The 22,918-nt window shown below is 39.4% G+C and overlaps 1 long non-coding RNA gene across 1 annotated transcript in view; it reads right to left on the bottom strand.

Annotated features, from left to right (window-relative positions):
* Positions 1 to 22,918, bottom strand: part of LOC148443232 (uncharacterized) — a 300,038-nt gene that overhangs the window by 71,133 nt on the left and 205,987 nt on the right. Inside the window, exon 2 of the long non-coding RNA XR_015875714.1 lies at positions 17,409 to 17,536. This is a non-coding gene — a long non-coding RNA (uncharacterized LOC148443232). The remainder of the gene's footprint in view (positions 1 to 17,408; positions 17,537 to 22,918) is intronic.

Consider the following 22,918-nt stretch of genomic DNA (forward strand, 5'->3'; position numbering starts at 1 on the left):
ACAAATCGCTGTTGAGTAGATTGGCTTATTGTTATATATTTAGTTTAAGGGAGAAAGCTAATATTATGGCCATTTTGGAAAGCATTCTCTCCCTCTGTTAGCAGTAAAACATTTTTTTACTGCTGACAGAGGGAGACATACACTTCATTGGACTGAATAGAGTTTTACCATTTGCTTGGCACTGGGTCTCATCATTTTTACATACTGGGAGTATATGATGCATCTTCACATTTAAATTGCTGTTAAGGAATCTGGCTTTTAAAAGCCTTTCTAGGAATTTCTCCCTATCAAGGGACAGAAAATAAGCTTATACTACTGAGTGTTCTAACCAGTTCCATATCATCAAGTGTTTGTTTAGACCAGTTCCATTTTTGAGTTTACCCCTGATGAAGTCCTGTAGGTGGACGAAATGCGTAGGGTCATTGCTTTGAAAAACCTGCACCTACCACATAAGAAGTCCACCTAAGAGCTCACACCTGTAAAGGTGTAGGTAGCAGATAACAACATCTATCCTACTGTACTGGGGCAGGTTTACTAAAAGTTGATTTATGTATTTATTTGTATTGTAAATTGTTTATATTTTTACCTCTGATATACCAAGAATAAAATATTCAGGTATAAGAATAATGGGCTACCATAGGGCTTTTATTTTATGAACAATATCCAAAACATAAACTTATGGTGATTTGAAGACTAACTAGAGGGTTGTGTTTGACCAACAGCTAATATTGCAATAAATCCCCCTCAGTGGTGGAAATTTATTCTGTTCAATTAATACTCAAAGTTGTAGCACACCAAAGGTACCCCTTCTCTTCCATTTCTATTTTTAGGTCCTCTACTAGCAGAGGTCCACCTAATTGGTGCAGCTGAACCAGTGTACGTGCGATATAAGGGTTCATTTTGTGTATATATATATATATATATATATATATACACACACACACACTAAGTGTTTTCAAACACCTTGTAAAAGAGTTATTTAGATGGTTGCCTGCACACAATTATTCATGCACAATCTCCATAAGTGTGGTACTCCATACTCGCAAAGGAAATAACACTGTAGGCAAGGCTTTGTGGTTTCAACATTTCAATGCCTGTATTTATGGCATTTTTCATCAGGACATACACAGATATAACAAACATCTTACCTAATATACAGTCACCAAGTGATTATACTGCCTTGACGGAGCGGGACCTCACACCTGGCCGTCGGTGCACAATAGTGACATCAATGCATCACAACATGATATCCCATCACCATAGTAACAAAATGAACAAGCAAGGTCATCACCATGGTAACAAAATGTACTCATACTGATAATAGAAGGTAAGATCTTTGTTATATCTGCATATGTCCTTAAGAAAATGTCATAAAAACAGGCATTTAAATGTTGAACCACAAAGCTTTGCCTACAGTGTGATTTCCTTTGCCAGCTTGGAGTGCTGCACTTATGGGGATGATTATATATATATATATATATATATATATATACATATATATATATATATATACATATATATATATATATATATATATAGCTATTGTAGTGAATTTTTCACTAAATGTCAGCAGCAATCCATGCAATCCACAATTGCAAAGAAATCAAACCAAAAGATTTCCATAAATTAAAGTTTTGTGTAATAATGTGAAATTACACAGGGAAAGGTATTGAACACATTCAAAAAGGGAGGTGCAAAAAGGCATGGAAAGCCAAGACACCAGCTGAAATCTATCAGTAATTAGAAAGCAATCCTGCCCCTTGTCAGTGCAAATTAATATAAGTCCCAACTGATGGCCTATAAAAATTTGTCTCATTATCAAGGTGTTACACAAGAAACATCTCATGAAGGGTAAAATCAAAGAGTTCTCTCAAGACCTTAACAATCTTATTGTTATATAACCAATGCCATCAGTATGTTTTGCGAGGATTTCTAAACTTCTGAATTTTCCAGTGAGCATTGTTGGGACCATAGTCCGGAAGTGGAAAGAACATCATTTCATCATGGTGCTCTTTGCAAGATTTGTGACAGAGGAATAAAAATAATTATCAGAAGAGTTGTCCAAGAGCCAAGGACCACTTGCAGAGAGCTTCAGAAAAACCTGGAATTAGCAGGTACAAAACATTAAAAAAACAATAAGTAATGCACTAATCCGCCATGGCCTGTTTGCATGCTCACCATGCAAGACACCATTGCTGAAGAAAAAGCATTATAAAGCTCATATAAAGTTTGCTGCACAACATTTACACAAGTCTGTGAAATACTGGGAGAATATAACCTGGTCCGATGAGACCAAAATTAAGCTTTTTGGATGCCATAAAACAGACCATGTTTGGAGGAGATATGGCACTGCATATAACCCAAAAACACCATACTAACATTGAAGTTTGGAGGCGGGAACATCATGGTGTGTGGCTATTTTTCAGCATACGGTACTAGCATACTTCATTTGATTGAAGGAAGAATGAATGAAAAAATGTAGAGAGATTTTCTTGATAAAAATCTGCTTCCATCTACCAGGATGCTGAAGATTAAACAAGGGTGGACATTTCAGCAAGACAATGATCCCAAACACACAGCCAAAGACACTCTCAATTGGTTTTACACAAAGAAAATAAAGCTGCTAGAATGGCCCAGCCAATCATCTGACTTGAATCAAATTTAAATTCTATGGAAAGAACTAAAGTTCATAGAAGAGGCCCACTTAACCTTCAATATTTGAAGACTTTGTGTGGAAGAATGGGCCAAAATCACACCTGAGCAATGCATGTGGCTAGTTTCTCCATACAGGAGGCATCTTGAAGCTGTCATTACTAACAAAGGCTTTTATATGAAGTATTCAATAAATGTCAGTAAGCGTGTTCAATACTTTTTCCCTGTCTCATTTCACATTTTTACACATAACTTAATTTATGGACATCTATGATTTGATTTCTTTGCATGTGTAGATTGCATGGGTTGTTGCTGACATTTGGTGAAAATTTAATTACAATAGCCTCATTACAAATATATTTACTGAGAAAAATGTTGATGTGTTCGATACTTATTTTACCCACTTTATATATATCTAAATATGGATGACACTTCCAGTCTAATACAACTTAAATAAACTGCAGTAAATCAAGCATTGTTGTAAATTAGTGTTTATATTCTGTATTATCATTGAACAATTTCCCACATTCAACTGAGTAAATATCGCACTACAATTTAATGTAAGAAAATATATTTGATTTTGTAAGTGTTCATAGATTTGTGAACATTTGTTTATTCAAGGCTTTTTGTAGTTACAGCTTGTTTGTTAAATGCATATGTTTCCAATAAGAGCCTCTTTTTAACTGTAAACAGATGTAACTCCCACTCTAAGTAGCAATCACCTGACATAAGCATACATGGATACAACAATGACAAGCAAGAGGTTACCATGACTCAGGAAGCCAGTTGAAAGCTTGACCAGATGCATTGTTTTACCTGTAATCTATTGTGTAGTGACTAGCTTATCTAAACTGTACTGTGTGTTTCTAAGGTTACTCCTATATTGTTTGCTGTGTATAATTGTACCACACTGACTGTTGCAGTCAATGCATTCAGAACTAAAGCCTTGCGTTGGTACCAGCCACACATGCACATTTTAACTCTAAGGCCCTCATTCAGAGCCGCTCGCTAGCGGCAGTACGCTCGTTCCGAGCGATGTTCGCACATCAGCGCATGCGTACGGTTTTTAGTACGCATGCGCGCACCAGTCAGTGCGGCCGAAAATCGTTTGTACGCTATATAGCGAGTGCCTGCTATTTTGAGTGACAGAATGAGGCGTATGTGGGTGGTAACAGGGGAAGGTGCTTGAAAACGGGGGAGTGGAATTCGAACGCAGGCGTGCTTAAAGGTCAAAACGGGTGTTTTAAGGGAGTGCATAATTAATACAGCAGCGTCATTGACCATGTCACTTGGTTTTTTAAAACTCAGAACTGCTCGCAAAATAGCGGTTGAAAAAACCAACCACAAGAATAGCGAGCAGTTCATACGCTGTACGATGTACTCGATTAATCTAATAAATAGCGGACATGACGTATGGTGCGAGCGGCCATGGGGCGTTTTTATCAAATAAACGAGCGTATGTTTTGCTCGCTCGTTCAGACTTAGAGGTGTGAACAGACTGCAATGTGCGAATGGATAATTTGAATAGCCACCCCTTGTTTTTGAACGAATGACCGCAAATAGCGAACGGCTCTGAATGAGGGCCTAAGTTAGCTAATCAGACTACACATTTATTTTAAATATATATATATATATAATATATATAATATATATATCTATATATATATATATATATATATATATATATATAGCAGAAAGAGATTGATGGCACTCCGAAATGAATAAAAATAAAGCAGAACACTTCAATGTGGTAATCCACGTTTCAGAGGTTCTCCCTCTTTTATCAAGACATTGTCTTGATAAAAGAGGAAGAACCTCTGAAACGTTGATTACTACATTGGAGCGGTCTGCTTTATTTTTATTGATTTCGGAGTGCCATCCATCTCTTTATGCCATTTAAGTATTACAATCCTAGGATTATTACAGGAGGGGCACCTGAACTGTTGTATATTTGGTTGATTTGAGAGCCGGGCATCTAAAGTTTTATATATATATATATATATATATATATATATAATGTGTTTTGATAGGTTTCATCTCCGCTCGGTTAAATATATGTTCCCATGTAGTATCCGTGCTATTTGTTGTTCTTTGACCTATACTTTAACTCACATTAGTATTTTATTTATCATTATAGATTTTTTTATGTTAACACATGTTTCATATTTCTAGCCTGTACAAACTGGTGGCATAGAGATCATAAGGTGTCTCCTTAGTGACTATTTAGACATTTAAGTACATATGCATTTGTGGGATTATTGTTCTAATGATATATGTGTCTCATGCCATTGTACACTATTATCTGATCTCTGCCCCTATGTCCTTGTGTTATTCTATTGTCTTGGTTATGGTTGCTATTTACTGTCTGTTTCCACAAACTATTTGTTTTTGTATATGAGCCTTGGTCGGACAGTCGCGGGTCACGTGACACTACACATGTTTTTGTTTGGTCACGTGTTAGTTTTGATGATGCGCTGTGGGTTCCCGGGCCGTTCATACTACTGAGAGGCTTTCCCTGGGGTTAGCAGTGTCTCGCGTAGTGTTGACGTGGTCACGTGTCCCGCACATTGCCGCGCCATGTGACTTCCGGCTCTATGGTGGTGGGTTTGGCCATTTCACATGGTGTTTCCCTATGTAAGGTAAGCTTGTTTGTAATTGTGTTTATGCCTTGACGAAAGATGCAATAAAGCATCTGAAACATTGCAAGTTATTCAACTTCTCTCAAGACTTGTCTTTTGAAATCCGCGGAGTGCTGCCTGGGTCTGTTGTAAATATATTATATATATATATATATATATATATATATAAATAAAAGTCCAAAGACAGGCACTCTCCAAAATATTCATGTCTATTTGATGTATCAATATAAATTTATTTATGGAAATAGCAATCCACCAAGTGTATCCGTAATGATTTAAAACACTGACATTTCATAAGTTTGATCAGCATATAATTTCTCAAGTATATACGTGTCTTTGGTTGCCTAAATGGCCATTAGCCAAACAACAATTATGGTGGCTGTATCCTTATGGCAGAAAAATGATGTCCAGACCAATACAATCCAGCATTTCAAATGCTTCAAGCAAACCACTCTTATTATCAGTCACTATATTGATGGGATATCTCCATCGTTAGTTCAGTCACTCAAATGCCTCTGTGACAGTCTAAGCAAGGGGTCTTCAAACTTGGCCCTCCAGCTGCTGTGGAACTACACATCCCAGCATGCACTGCCACCTTTTTGATATAACAGCATGCTAAAACTATGTGCAGTGCATGCTGGGATGTGTAGTTCCACAGCATCTGGAGGGCCAAGTTTGAAGACCCCTGGTCTAAGCAATCAACTGTTATGCTTGCTGTTCCAGCAGTGTAAATAGGAATGGCCCACTTAACATCCATCAGACACATAAATGATACTTATGCCATCGTGAAATATATATATATATATATATAGTAACATGGGGTATAGAAATGAGGACTGCAGGCAGGCAAGTGGGACTCCAGGATGGCAAGTACTTGGTAAAGCAGTGTCTTATTAATGGCAGCAAAAACTGCAACTTAGCAATTGTGAGCATGGGCCTGGATATAAACAGGCACATAACAGGAAATAAGCAAAGAAGCATAAAAGTAAATTTCCCAGCTCTCCTTGTGCTTAACAGTAAACAGGAACCTAATGCTATCCACCACCCCCAGCCTAGCGCCTAGCCAGCTTATCCAGGCATTAGGAGCAAGTAGCAATAGATGTGTGAGAGTTTTAAAACCTTCCTGTGCTGCTGACTTCCTGCTTACTGTGGGCAATGTGGAAAACATGGAATTCTATATTTCCTGTTTGAGCTGTGCAGCCCAGAAAAAAACAGAAATTCAAACCTCTATTTTAGGAGCAGAATGTGCTGATCTTGTTTTCCTCTTCCTTGGAGGGAGCTGATCCCACCAAAATATTGGCAATTAAGATGAGAGATGACCCCTCTCACCAAACATTCCCCTTTCAATTTTTTCCATGCTTGGGGACAAGCATATATGCCTTGGTAATGTCCAACACAATTATTCATCTTACTTCCTTTAGAGAAGACATCCTTGTTTCTATTTTGACAACCAAGTTGATACTTCATGTCACCCTTCTCTGGCATATATCCTTTATTTTCCCTGAATGTGACATGCTCTTACACAGGGACAAATAGTCTGCTTCCTGCAGATGCTGGGTTTTACTTTTCCCCATATCCCTCCAGGAGCCAGTGCGACATCCGAGTTGTCTAGTGAGAAGTATAGGGACTGGACTTTCTTCTTGCTAAACACCTTGTTGCTATGCCACAGGAATGCAATATGGTTGCTGCTTTACGCCCACTTTTCAGGTCTATTTATTTTGTGCTCTGTTAAGGCAGTGTGCCCAGGCAGGGAAGAAAACACATCCTGATTATTGCAAACTAAGGCTTCCGCTTCAGTTTGCTAATTTGCTGACAAGGTGTCCACCAGCGGAACTGTAGGGCCAGGTGATCTAGAGCAGCCCTAGAAACCTGAGGGATGACAGTTTAAAGCACTTCCATGGCAAAATCTGTATTGGGAATTACATCTCTGTAAAAAAATTTGTATGGCCATAACCGGGCAAATTGTTGCAGATTTCTTTCCTCAGTCATCAATTGTGCAGAGGTTTCCTCTCCAAAGAGGACTGGCCATGCTGTTCAACTCTTCTCCCTTTTCCAAGGTAGAGCCTTGGAGACTTTACATTGGCATTGTCTGTGTGGTTCTTTTAAGAGCTCAACAAAAACAGGGAAATTGTGTCCCAATTTGATAGGGGAGCTTAGGATCAACTGCGGCAATCACCTCATAAGCGCTGCACTTTATGGTGAGACTCACTCACACCCAGAATAAGTTTTCTATGGACCCATGAATGCAGAGTACTTCAACTAATCATGGCACCTGGGCTGGACAACCTTTGAGATCAGGGTTAGCTCACTCCCTGAGTCTATAATAGCTGGGAGTTCTTGGCCATTCAGTAACAAAGTTTCCCATTTTAAAGGGGGTCTGGAATCCAAGGTTACCATTGTGCAAAAAGCAGGGTACATAGCACACATACTAGCAACCCCACAATCCATAGGCTCTGTCTTTATGGGACAGTCCTGCCTTACATGACCTGACTCTCCACACTCATAACAAATGACCCTGGCATCTCCAGTGGTGTTTCTTTGAGGCAGGGTGACAGTCGGGGTCACAGGAGAATGGAGGTCCATCTTAATGGGTTGCTCATTTCCTGGTTTCTTTTCTGCCATTTTTGAAATATTTCCTGTGGTTTCATACTGCTCCAACACTGTAATTAATTCCTCTAAATTCTGAGGCTCAGCGTGTATGAATTTGATTATTACTATTATATCACCATAGAGACAGATTAACAGATCAAAAGCCCAACCTGAGAAAGCCAACATTGGGAGAAACACTTTGTTACATGCCCCCACATGTCCACCAAAAAGGCCATGAGCAAAACCCAGAAGTGAAGGGCAAGATCACCAGTGCACAAACGAGGGAATACTCCCCAGAAATACAACCAGCAGTAAGCATTACTTACACAGAGGTGCCAGTCATCCACTACGGAACTCACATAGCTGAGGAAATGGCCACATAGAACATTTAACAAGAACAGCGTCAATGTGACTGCCATGGCTCACAACAGGTACCCATCTGTCCTTAGTGGCTAACAGACATCAATTTATGCAGACTATAAAACAGACTTTTATACATATACTGTATGCATTTAAGACCTGATTCAGCAGTGTATGCAACAGCAATGATGGACACAGTTGAGCGATTGTTCGCCATTGCACATGCATACAAGCTACACTGCACGTGTGCAGCAATCACATTGCAATTATGGATGCACAAAGTAATACAGTGCAAAGTGAGTAACAGGCTGTCAGCATTTGGGGGTGGAAATAGGGGAGAGGTCAGAAAAACACAGGCGTGCCTGTCTGTTTCAATGCTTCTTCATGGGCATGCATAAATTAGCCACTGCAATAGCATACATAGCTTGAGTACCCACCACATGTGATTAGTCTTACAGTTTATGCGACTGGTCAGATCTGCTGTAAATGCTGCATGACAGCCTGATGTGTGTCGATGGTGCCGATGTAAATGCAGAAAAACGAGGGTGGACAGAAAGCAGCAGTGGGCATCCCTATGCTGGCTGTGCATTGGCAAGCATTAGCACATTTTTGCAGCTGCGATCACAACAGAATACACTACTGAATCAGGCCCTTAGATCGGAAAGACTATACTAAATATAGATAGCACTGAACAGAGACACAGACGGCATGCATCATTATACTCATAATGTGCATTGAGCTACAATTGCTGTGATTTTACTCACTCATTTATTTGTGATCTGCTTTCCATTTAGGTTTGCTAATTTAAACATTTTTAAATACATAAATGTCTGATTTTATTACCATGATTTATAGATTAATTATTGATCCCAACTTCAAAAAACACATTACTTACATGCACAGGATTTCTAATAATACTTCTTACGCATTTTATTAACAAGTTAGAGGGTATTCTTGTATATACAAATACAGGCAGCATGTAATTAAATATACTCCATAGGAGCAGTGCAGGTGCATATACTTTTTGTGCACATGTTTTACATTTCTGGATATATCATAGATTACAAATCAGAATACATTAGTTTTATCCATCTCAATGAGAATTCAATTTCTCTAATTTGTCATGTAATGTTACCAATACAAGTATAGGGGTTTATGTACTATGCCTTGGAGAGAGATACAGTGGATGGAGATAAAGTACCAACCAATCAGATCTTGTCATTTAACAGGCTGTTTTTGAAAAATGACAGTTGGGATCTTATTAGTTGGTATTTTATCTCCATCCACTTTATCACTCTCCAAGGCTCAGTAGATAGACCCCATAGTCATTAAACAGTATACTAATTGCTTTGTAGGGTTTTACCACACACAAAATACACCGTATGGAATTAAGGCCCTGATTCAGAGCCGGACGCTCTGACAGAGCGCTCGGTCTGAATCAGGGCTGTCCTTCTGAATTTTTATAGCGGCCTCCTGGCTGCTCGTATAGCTGTGGGTGACCACCCACAGCTATAGCAAGTGCCCAGGAAGATGGTCTCGATGGTCAAGACCATCACGACCATCAGGCTTGCGACGAGACCCTAGTGGTAGGTTGTCATTGCCGCAAGCCCTGGAGTGCTTTTGGCTCTATCAGAGCCGAAAGCACTCCCACTGACATCACTTGTGAGGTCAGTGGGGCCGGCCCCAGATGGTAGGTGTTCCCATGGGAATGCCTCCATCAGGGCAGCCATGCCCCTGTCACACCCACCAAAGGGGGCGTGCTGTCACTCACCATCAACAGCACACCCCCTTTGTAGCGAGACCCATAGCGACGGCTTGCCTGTCACTATCCGAGTCTCGTGCATGCGCTCAACGGAGCCGCCTCCATCATGCACATGTGCACTGGGCCAACATCAACCTGCTTGTGAGCGCTCAGTACTCACGAGCAGATCAGAATTAGGCCCTAAATTCCTTATGATTTGCCAGAAAAATAGTCTCAAGCGACTTTATGGAAATGTATCTGTACTCCTTTTTCCTTGAGAGCAAGGGAAAGAAAGGAAAAGTGGTGATGTTTCACATTGCAACCAATCATATTATGTCCATCAATCTCTAAGATGCAATATAGGAATGATAACTAGAATTTGATTAATTGCTATTGGTAACACCACCATTTTTCATAGCTTTAGTAAATCTACTCCCTAGAGCGGGGGCAGCCAGTCTTTTGCAACTAGTGATCTATTCTAACATTTGAAAATATTTTGTGATATAACAAGCAGGAATATTTGCACGGCACAGGCGCGTGTCTGGAAAAATGGGGCGTGGTGTTTTGCAAGGTTCATGGGGACTGTCCCACCAAAATTACAAATTGGCACCCACAAGAAGTATAAAACACAATGAAAAACCAAACACATTGTTCTAAAAAGAAAAAAAGGAAATACATTTTCCCCCACAGGAGAGAAAATAATCATGGTTTCCCCCAGAAAAAACACACAACATACAATAATTACTCCAGTGCACCCCATAGAAGACAAGTCTGACCTGACCTGTCTGAGGTGGAGATGTGCTAAGCCTTGGAGATTGATACAGTACCAGCCAATAAGCTCCTGTGATTTTACAGACTCTATCCACTTTATCTCTCTCCAAGGCTTATACATCTACCCAGTCCCGCTCTGCCCTCAGCCTCGGTGCAGACTCCAGAGCACAGTGCATCCAGGGCAGCAGGCAGCTGTGGTTTCCACAAGGCAAGCCAGCCTTGATCAGTCCAGGCTCCCAGCAGTGGCCGTCACACTCTGGCTCCTATGGGTTGGTGCTTTTGAGCCAGTTTTGTCCCCAGCCCCCTCTTAATCCAGGGTATGGAGGCTGTTGTATGTGACAGGCTCAGGCAATAAGAATTATCCTGATCCTCATTGGCTATTGCTGTCACAGTGACAGCCGACAGAAACAGTCGTGGCTTCAGCTAACCATGGATTTTAACAGCCATGGCTTCAGTTTGGCTGCTGCTGGATGTCAACCATGATGACCAGTTGAGTGTCTGCAGTTGACCATGATTGATTCTTTGGCCACCCCTGTCTTAGAGAGTTGTGCTGGAAAATTAGTTCATATTGCATTACCTAATAAACTGTAATATACACCACTGGAACTCACAGTCAGACATTGCTATCAATAGATTTGCCATCTAGTAATTGAAATTGCTGCACCTATCAGCAAAAGGCAGGTGCTGCCTAATGTACAGTATAATTGAAAAGGTCATGCATATGTGAATTTTCAAATTCCACTTTTAAAGAAAGATTCCATGAAAGTCACCAATAATCCAAATTTGGGCAGAATATATTATGTATACATCACCATGCCATGCTACCTATATTCTTATCACATAGCAATACAAATTGACTGGTATACTTACTATAATGATGCATATGCATGTCATCCAAAAAAACTGTGCACTTGAGTAAAAATGAATCAGTAGGTTCTCTGTAGTTTAAAATTTTATGACCAATATTAATTCACTCAAATATCAACTTAATATTCAACATTTTGGGAATTAACTTGAGGTATTTCCTTTATCAAATTAATGTAATACAATAATTGGGACCCAGAAATGTGTTGTGTTCAGTAACTGCTAATGTTTAAATTAAAGACGCTCTTCATTACCTACACCCTGGGACGGCATATCAAGGAATGGTAAATTCTAACGCACATCAGTAATGATATTTTAAAGTGACAAATAGAATAGATTTGCTGGTTCCTTATTACTCCATGCAGCTGTTTATTCCAGGCTCTTGAGAGGGGAATCACAGTTTAGAAAAATGTATGTTTTACTGCAGCTTCAAAAACAAACACAATATGAACCATTGCCAGCATAGTTATAAAACAAAATATGTAGAAATGTAATGCACACCTTAGAATAGATACAACTCAGTTATAATACAAATCATACAGTGCTGAATCCAAATGGGATTCATGGGTGTTCCAAGCTCACAGCAGCAAGTAGTACAGTATTGAAAAATGTGAAACAAATATGAAACAAAAATACATTAATATTCAATTCATAGATTGTAATGTATTCAAAATATAAGGTTACAAAAATAGAGATAAATACAAATACTTCAGGACTCTTACCCTTTCCTTGGTTAATTTTCCTTGTTAAAAAATTCAAATATATGTTTCAACTTATTTTGTATGATGCAACAAATGTAATATCACAAAACCTGTCACCATAAGGTGTAATTTTTTTTTTTTAGTTTTTACCAGCTTATGTGTGTCTTCTTTTATTAGAGTAAACATAACCTTTTATCTAGGTAATACATCAATACAAATAACAAAATATATAAACACTAATTGTTTCATAAATTAAATTGTAAACAATTATGTGATTAATCGTAATGTAAAAGCCACAAAAAACACATGAACAAAAACATCATTTTAATTGTCTAAGTAGTATCACAAACATTTGCACAATAAATTGTACAGAATAAGCAATAATGGTAATTCAATGTAATTACTATCTTTGAAACAATTAATTGTAATTTGTAATTACATTTCACATTCATGGTCTTGATACACTTTCAATGTTTACTAGGTACTGCATTTCCATTCAGTTTTAATTACTAATCTGGTGGTTTCAACTTCTCTGAATTAGTAATGCTCAGTCTATAAGACAGTTATAACAATGCTTATCATGGAACAATTGTTATGAAATGCCCCAACAAATAGCAAATGCAGCCAGCTAAATTTGGAACTAAGAATATTCTAATGTTATTGTCACTTCTTTCAGAGGTGATTAACACATTTAATTTATTATCTTTAATAGCTGATCTCATTTCATGCATTAGCAGGCCATGCTGAGATAGCCGGTCAGTAATGGTTTTTAAGTGTCACCTGACAGTTGCTCTGTATTTTGTAAAAAGCACATTGGATGCAGAGGTGGTCACAAAATTGGGGCAAAATGCTTTACAAAAAAAAGTATGCAATAATATCATATTTATGCCCATATGCAGTGGTCAAGATTTATTCTGGTTGGTGACTTTAGCAAATGCTTACGGTTTACTCCAGACATATATCAAACATGCCCTACTTGCATTTGTGTTTAAATAATTTAATGTGCAAACACTATCACTATTATGCACAAATTATTCTATGAAATGTCACTTATAAAGGAGAAACAACTTCCTGTCTCATGTGTAGAAAAACATTAAACTGGCTCACATAGGCATAATCCAGTGTTTCCAAACTCCAGTCCTCAGGGACCACTAACAGTACATGCCTTATGAATCTTTTTTGTACATGTGGACCTTTTAAAATAGTGTCAGCCATTAATGAATACACCTGTCCATCAAATAGAAGATCTGGAAAACATGCACTGTTAGAGGTCCATGAGGTCTGGAGTTGGAAAACACTGGAATAATTTTTGACAAAGTGATAAAGAAAGCACCAATGCTTGTCAATAGAGCAGTCACAAGCAGCCAATCACAAACAATTGCTAACGGCTTCGACTGCCATCATCATCCACTATTTGCATTTCTCCTTTTCCAAGGCTTATATGCATATTTTTTCGGTCTTCATACATTATGTCCACAAAGTTCCAATCACACCATTACTGTATTTTGTCTACAGTACAACACCCCACTAAACCCATCCAGGTGCAGAAAAATGTTGCCACTTGACTGGTGTGGTCGCATGGGATGTGACCGCAACAAGCTGTGCTTCAGTTGACATGGTCGCATCCCATGCAACCGCACTACCCTGCTGACATCCCCTGACTTTTGAATAGGAGATCCATTCAGGACATTCATCAAAAAAGTAATGCAGGAGATATCACAGATATCTCTGTCTTACTTCTGTCTACTGATGTGGCCCGCTGTCCCTATACACTAGTATAGGGACAGAAATTCATCAAGCTCCGAAAATACAAAATTTCCTGAGCTAGACTTCAGATGGCATTTGCTCCTGCTCGCAGCACACACTCCACTCCTTTCCTAGAAGAAGGAGTCCTGGGTAGTGAAGAGGAATCATTTTGGATCCCTACGCCCCTGTCCGGTTCCTTCCGCTGAATGTCAGGGCTTTGGTACACCTGTGTGAACTCTAGTTCATGCAGGTGTACTAGTTTCACTGCTCCAAAAGGAGCAGTAAAAATATTTGGGAAGATTTTCGTATCAGCTGTCTCTGCGCTGCAATTCCTGAATTGCTCCGGCGCTTGCAGCAAGTTGGAATTTTAATTATCGGGAACTCCAATAATTAACTTAATTAATAGAGCCCCAGGAGAGACATAATTATTATAAACCTATGTTGATTTTTTTAACAATCTTTCTAATACACACAAAATAAAAGGATATTATCACAGCTCTTTCAGTGATTGTGTTAAAAATCATAAGCCAGATGTGAAAAGCTATCACCACATGAATCTGTATCATTATTTGAATTACTATATATTTTACTTAAGAAAAATATTGTAAGAGAAATAAAAATATAGTTAGTCTTTGCAGAAATGTAAAAAAATATTTTAATGGTAAAGTTAATCCCATACATGGTAGAGGGCAATGGGATAAAAGAAAATGTATGTATTTAGTTTAGCCCTAAAAACAATCCTCTTTTATCTGATGCACTCAATGGTGCTGATTACTGACAGGTTTTATTTTTTCTGAAAAACAGGATGTTCTTTCTACCTTCATTGGCATTGTACATATTTTAACTAGATATGTGCAGGTTCTGCTCCCAGAGGACCGAAAACGACCAAATTTAGGGTTTCAGAGTCAAACAAAGTCACAGTTTGGAATTGCTTTGTCGTACCGGAGTTGAAATGAGTCCCGGTTAAGGTCTTCCTGCGGTTTGGAACTTGGATTTTAATACCAAACTCAGGTATTGGATTGCATGTAACAGGTAAAAATTACATAATTTTAGCTGTTTTTTAATTAATTATTTAAAAAAATACATATCCAAAACACACAGATGAATGCGGATCCAAAACCAAAACACGGGGTTTGGCACACAATTCTATTTTAAACACTACTCCCTGGAACTTTTATCACCAGCTACTGCCTAGAGTCATAGCAAAATCAAAGATTTCATCCCATGCAGTATGGTGTTTGTATATTAACTAAGGAGTCAGTTGAGTACAAGGGTAAATTGTTATGCTTACCTAGTTCAACAGTAACTAGCACCTAAGGCTAAACATTACCTTCTAATGAGCTCTTGCTGCTGTAGAGATAATACACAAGATAATAAAAAAGCTTTATGAATGTGCTGACCCTTACAATACATTTTTAACTATTTTCTTTCCATTGTTTTTATTTATTAGGATATATACAGAATGAGTGGAGTAAAACAAGTATAAAAATACAGCAAACTGGTCAAGAATTATTTTTCTATTTGAAAGTATAATTATTTTCTTTACCAACTTCTAATAACATAATATTATATACTATCTTCTAAAAATATACTTTTGTTATTTTGGAGATGGCTCAGTGACATGGCTTTTTATCTACACGATGATGCTCTATTCATTTGGAAATGTTTTCTACAACCCAATATTGGAGAACAGATGCAAAACTTGGGGCTTCCAGGTTAAAAAAGATTTAAAAAAAGACAGTTTTCTACATCAAAGAGATTTACCCAATGTGTCTGAATGACCATTTATGTCCATTTTCCAGTTATTGGGTGTAATGGTCAATTGTCTTTTGCTCTCATATATAACCAGATTTTTTTTTGAACCAGCCAACTAGTTTGATGGTTTCACAGATAATCTTAAATTGTATGGCCAGATTTACCTTTATTCAGTGTTCATCCTTTAAAGATAATTGTTAGCACTTCCATTTGTGCAAAAATTGAATGGTGTGAACAATATCAGCTTTTTTATTTGTTTTATTCTGCATGGATAGGTGAAAACAAAAAGGACAATGACAATATATAATATAACCGAAGACGTTTGCTACTTTAGAACAACAAGCAGCAAGATAACATGTCTTAGTACCCAAAAATAAATGATGTCCTTGCTAAAAGTCTGAAGTCACTGAAAAGTTGGTTTAAACAGGAATCAATTAATGTTTGGAAAGTGCTGGTCATTCTTCTTTATTGTTGTACCAGAAGATAATTATCTCATCTATGCACACACAAACACATAAATTGCCAGCAAAGCAGTAGAATGTTGAACTTACAATGGCACCCTCCAATCAGATTTCCAGTATTTTCAGATATTTGCACAGCAGCTGAGAAGGATCTTAAGAACAAACACTGGGCCTGATTCAGAGCCGGACGCTCTGAACGAGCACCCGCTCTGAATCAGGGCATTTTTTTTGGTGCGTTCTCCTTGACGTTCGCATAGCTGTGGGTTACAACCCACAGCTTATGCAAGTGTCTATGATGATGGTCGTGATGGTCAAGACCACCGTGATCATCGGGCTTGCGACAAAACCCTGCAGTAGGGTCTCGCTGACGCAAGCCCTGGAGTGATTTTGGCTCTATCAGAGCCAAAATCACTCCCACTGACATCACTAGTGATGTCAGTGGCGCCGGACCCAGACGGTGGGCTTTCACATCAACAGCACGCCCCCTTTGGTGCGAGACCCCGAGCGACGGCTTCCCAGTCGCTCGCCGGGTCTCGCGCATGCGCACAATGGAGCAGCCTACGTCGTGCGCGTGCGCATTTGATGCGCAACGGAGAGATATCATCAGTGGAGGACAGTGGTCGCTGCGTGTGCGCCATCTCCTCCCCCTGCCTGCCCCAGTCGGCGCCAGCACACAGGAAGGATCCTCCTATTTAAAGGTAGGAATCATGGTTGTTTTTGTCTGCTGTTTATAGTGCAAATGAACATTACAATGTCTGCCTTGAGAAAAGGGTCTTGCATGGCCCGGAAACGTTGGCTGAGTAGCATGCAATAAAGTTTTTTCTACTATGATACAAGTCCGGGAGTGCCGCTGATCTTTTGTTTGGATATTGGATTTCTACAGAAGCCACCCTGGCATATACATATAGTAGTTTGAGTGCCGGTTCTTATTCAAAATATATATATATATATATATATATATATATATATATATATAAATACAAATACCAGCACTCACTGCACTTGTTGATATAATCTTGTGAAGGAACGCACTTTAAGCAATCATAATTTGCAACATTTTAGTGCCTTTAAAACAGCACTTTCGTTAGGCATGATACAGCAGTATATAAAAGTATAATCCAGCACTCACCATTTAAATATTACCTCATGCTGTCCCACATCCTGCACGCCATCGCCGGCCGGCACCGGAAGTGAAGGTCACGGGAAGGTGACATCAGTGGTCGGTACCCCCCGTTGCTGGGTAACCAGTGTAAACACCTTATAGTGAGGAAAACATAGACAATTGACAAACATCTAAAAACAAATGCATAAAGAAGAATCCAAAATTATTTGGAAAGAAATACTAGTATTAGTTTTTACAGTTTAAACTATATTTGTTAATCAATTTTTCATAATTAATTGAACTATAATCCATCTCTGAAAATAAGTTTTCAAGGGTAGTTTTGTCTTTTTACTGTATTTCAAACTCTGGGGAGACTCAACCCATTTTTTTAAGGAGGTATCAAGAGGACTCATCATATACACAGACACTTATCTATAATGGGTGCAGGGTGTGCAGGGAACATGGGCCCCTGGGTCCAGGGGGCCCTGCACCACACACCCTACACCCATAATCTTACTTACCTCTCCAGAGTCCCACATTGGCGCAATGGTCCGGCGCTGTAAAACAACTGAAAAATGACCACGGCGGCCATTTACCCATGATTTGCACATGCGCAGTACTGGAAAAATGGCTGTTGCGGACATTTTCCCGGTGCCCTGTGCATACACTATAGACTCCGGGCATGCTCTAGTGCCCAGAGTCTATAACTCCGGCGCTGGCCGCACACAGATCAGTGCGCTGCCGGCCGCCGTGTTGGAGACTGCATGCGGGCTCTCTCCTCTCTAGAAACGCCCCTGCACAGACAATTTTTTTAATGCCAAATTATGTTATGCAAGTTTTCGGCGCTATTAATACAGAAAGTCTTAATTGGAAAAACAATAGAACAGGAATAAACAGAATAACACAATATGCATGATTTAAGTTGGTAAAACAATAACACTTCATATCTTCTATCGTAAATGAAATTGCATATATAAAGTAACAGAAAAATGTAAAAAGTTACAGGACAAGCTTGAAAATTATTTAGACTCTGAATGGCCTGATATAGCATTCCAGGTCTCAGTGAGCAAGTCCTCTGTGCCAATATGGTCTTCCCCCCCCCCTTCTCTCCCTGAAATAACTTCATAGCCATTGCAATTTGAACTTTGTAAAACTATCTCCAGTTCCCCTGGTATGATTCATTGCATTTGCTACAATATATTAATGGTTCTATTTACTACAATCCGCATTTTGAATGCAGATTGTAGTGTGATATTACCGACTGAATTTGCATTGCAAATTCAGGCAACATCACAGGAATTTACTAAAAATCCCTTGCAGGGACAGAGCTTGCAATAATGCTCTGTCCCTGCAAAGCCCCTCCGCAGCCATATCATGGTATTTTCTCAAAGAATACTGTGATAAGTGCCAAAGCATGCCCCACGCCCTGCAGCTATGCCCTGCCTGCCATGATTGCGACCCCCTGTGACCTCCCTCCCCTAATTACACTTACCTCCCGTGATCGGTGCTCCGGTGATGTCCTCCGTGGCTCTAGTCAGTTGACATCCTATCCTGCACTGAGACCTGGTCAGGTGATGACCCCAGTGCAGGATGGGAGACCAGCTGACTGGAGGGAGGACATCACCGGAGCACCGATCACTGTCCCTGGACTCTGGGAAGTTTTTATTTTACTATTTTTTTTCTTTTTTTTTACAGTGTATCAGCATGTAGTCTATTTAGACAGCACATCTGATCACTGGGGCCAGGCTCTGCCTTGCCTGTTAGAGAGGAGCAGAAGTCCGGTAACTGGGGGAGACCCTGGATAACACCACCTCCAGGTGGCGTTATCACAGGGCTTTCCCCGGTATTTTTTCACAATTTATTTTTAGTAACTTTGGTTAGATCACATTTCCGATTACAATTATGGGAAATGCAATCTGCTTACTAGAAATAAGTGATAATTAGGGGTTGGAGTAGAATTTTACAAATTATACTCCAATTGCGCTTTAGTAACTTTAGGTGATACTAAAATAATGTGAAAAGGTTGTGAAAACACCCTTTTTCACTTATTTTAGCAAAAATAATGTTAATAAATAGAGCCCTAAATCATTCAATCCTTGATTATGCTTGAGCTGTATCTTTGGCTCCTTAATCACTGTTGTAGTGGTACTATTCATATAGGCATATAACAGAGTTCAACATCACATTATTACTAATTCCATATTTTTCACCTGTTTAAAGAATTATTTGCTATTTCCCCATGTGCCATAACTAGAAGATAATTGTCTGTCATACAGGTTTGATAATAAAAATGCCCAAATTGACATGAAAAATGTAATCCATATCAGTAGTACTAAAGCGATGTTCAAGGGTATAGAGGCTTTCAGTCAGAACATCTAAAATAAAAAAAATGGTGTGGCCTGGACACTGAAGGAAATAGACACGTGCCGCAGGAGCTACACTAAGACCCTATTTTAATGGGATTTTTTCAGATCCATACCTCTCCCTAACTGCTGAGCACTGACCTGTCCTATCTCCCCCTTGCTGGAGTGCATCCCTTGTGCCTGGAAGTTGCGGCCTCAATTACTGGGCTGGAGCCACCATGATATCCAATATCCACAGTGGGCACTGCGCTCTTGGTGGCTTTCACCGCTCGGTGTAGCAGTCCCTCTGCTGCTACAGGCAACTCTCCCCTGATGTTACCTGGGCCCTTCCAGGATCACTATTGACCACGGGGATTACCATGCACTCTGAGATTGCAACCTCCATTGCTGGGCTGGATACACTGTGCTCTTGGAGATAGGCAAAGGCACTGCTGCCGGATACCCAAAGTGGATCCCTTCTTTTGTGGTTTAAGATCCTCTCCTATGGGACCCAGACAGCTGGATTGGTGAGTATCCTTGAACCACCATATACACCTCCATCTTCTAGCCTGACAGGCCCATCACACATCCTGCAATAGTAACTACAGTAACAGCCCAGGTATCCTGCTTTCTTGGAGGCAGGTGTCCCATGAGACCAGGGGTCTTATAAATGATTGTCTTCACCTAAAACTGACCTTTCCTTTATAAATATCCTCCAGCCATATTATATTGCTTTAGATTAGTTTGGCTCTCACAGGATTCCAGCGAACCTTCCTCTGTGAAGATTTGCATGCTCTTTTTGTCCTCCCTAAAGCTCAGGATGCAGCCTACTACTTAATTTACCTATTGCAAAGGGGTCCTTCCTTATGCTGATTATCCTAAACTACTTTTATTGACCCTCTCACATTCATCATCGGTGTTTTCTACTACCACCTATCTACATTTACTAATCTGATCCCACCCACTTCAACAGTTTATTATGTTTAATCGCAAAAATAAAAGCCTGCTGCTGGTGAGTTGACAGATTAGTTTTGACCCAAAGATAAATGCAATTCCAATCCTGCATCTGCTAACTCCCTGCACTCCTCTGACACAGCCTCGGGACCTGCAGATGACAATTTGGTGGATTTTTTCTCTTCAGAAATTACCAAAATGATTCAGACAATGATACAAACTAAATTCCACTCTCTGATCTCTTCTCTTAAACCAGATTTCCTTGGGCAAGAGAACAGACTCCCTTGAGCACAAGGTTGATGAGGTTTGTCAGTTTCAAGACATTACCAATAAGGAAATATCAGAAATGTAATCAGAAATTTACACTCTTAAGAAACAGATGGTGGATGCTGAGAACAGGTCCTGACACAATAACATCCCCTTCAGAAACATTCCTGAATTAATTAACTCTGATGCGCTCTCTGAATATCTAGAGGGACTGTTCTCATAGTGCTTACCAGATTCTTCCATGGAATCCGTACAGCTAGATCATGCCCACAGAGCCTTGTGTGCCAAACCTCCATCTAATCAACCACCTCGAGATGTACTAGTCCACTTCCACTATTATGAAACCAAGGAAAAACTTCTCTCCTCAGCCCATTTCTCACCTACCATCTCATTTTGCGGGCATACTCTCCAGATGTTACAAGATTTGGCCCCCTCCACTCTGAAGAATTGTAGAGACCTCCTAGATGTCATGAAATCCCTCCGGAACCACAGAATCAAGTACAGATCAGGCTTCCCCTTTCATCTCTCTGTGACTCATGATGGCCATCCTTACAAAAATCAAGATGCCGGAAGAGGGACTTACTCTGCTCTTCACTTTTGGCATCTCATTTTGTTTCTATACAAGAAACAAAAAAAGTAATCCCCCAGCACTCAGAATGAAATCAGCAATAAGATTTGAAAAACTACATGGTGGTAGAAATTTCAGAGATCTCAGTTGCATATATTTGCAAAGATATGGCTAAGCCTCCGGGCCGCGTCATGGTGTCTCTGATACCGGAGGTCCCTATCACTTGGTCAGAGTCCGGGGTGCAGAACCCCCAAAGAGCCAGCGAAGGCCAGTCACCCCCGTGAAGCACACCAGTGAGAGACTAAAGTGTTAGTATGGGTTAATAAGAATAAAGGAAAAAATATTTTTTTTTTAATTAAATATATATATATATATATATATATATACACACACACATACAATAAGAGAAAGTAATCTAATAAATAATAAAATATTCATTTGAAAGTGTTAAAGTGCTAAATAGTGTTAAAGTGTGCCACACCAGAGCAGCTCAGCCATACCAACTCCAAGGGGCACTGCACCCCAGACTCCTCCCCAAAACTATATACAATTTGTGTCATATAATTGCCCAATATAAGGCCACATGATAATGGCACATACAAATATACCTGAATTGAGAGCTAGCTTACCTTGGAGTCACCCCTAAGTCCTCCTAATGGCACTCCAAGAACCAGCATGCAATCCAAACGCTGGTCCCATCTATGCCTCTCAATACAGCAAAACATGTTGGTAGCTGCTCAATCACTTCAGTAATATTATTATTTTATTTATTTATTTTTCTCTCTTATTGTGTGTGTATATATATATATATATATATATATATATACATTTAATTTTTTTATTTTATTTATTTATTGCATTTTAATTACACCTTTCACCTATGTATCAACCAATAACACATAGTTTTTGCTTTATTCTTATTAACCCATACTAACACTTTAGTCTCTCACTGGTGTGCTTCACTGGGGTGGCTGGCCTTTGCCTGCTCTTTGGGGGTTCTGCACTCCGGACTCTGACCAAGTGATAGGGACCTCCAGTATCAGAGACACCATGACGCGGCACGGAGGCTTAGCAATATCTTTGCAAATATATGCAACTGAGATCTCTGAAATTTCTACCACCTTTTTCAAATCTAATTGCTGATTTAATTCTGAGTGCTGGGGGATTACTTTTTTTTGTTTCTTGTATAGACTAACCCCTCCCTTACATGCACCTGAGTGATATTACTGAAGTGATTGAGCAGCTACCAACATGTATTTTTCTATTTAGATATTTTGGACATTTTTGAGGCGCACTCTGCATTACATTTCTTATCTATTTTGACAAGTCTTGCAGCCTCAAAAGGGTTTGTTTTTGCTATAGGATATTATTGATTATGTTTTTGTTTTAAATCTATTGAAATGTTT

The sequence above is a fragment of the Taudactylus pleione genome, unplaced genomic scaffold, assembly GCF_031769625.1.
Source record: "Taudactylus pleione unplaced genomic scaffold, aTauple2 ptg001314l, whole genome shotgun sequence".
NCBI lineage: Eukaryota > Metazoa > Chordata > Amphibia > Anura > Myobatrachidae > Taudactylus > Taudactylus pleione.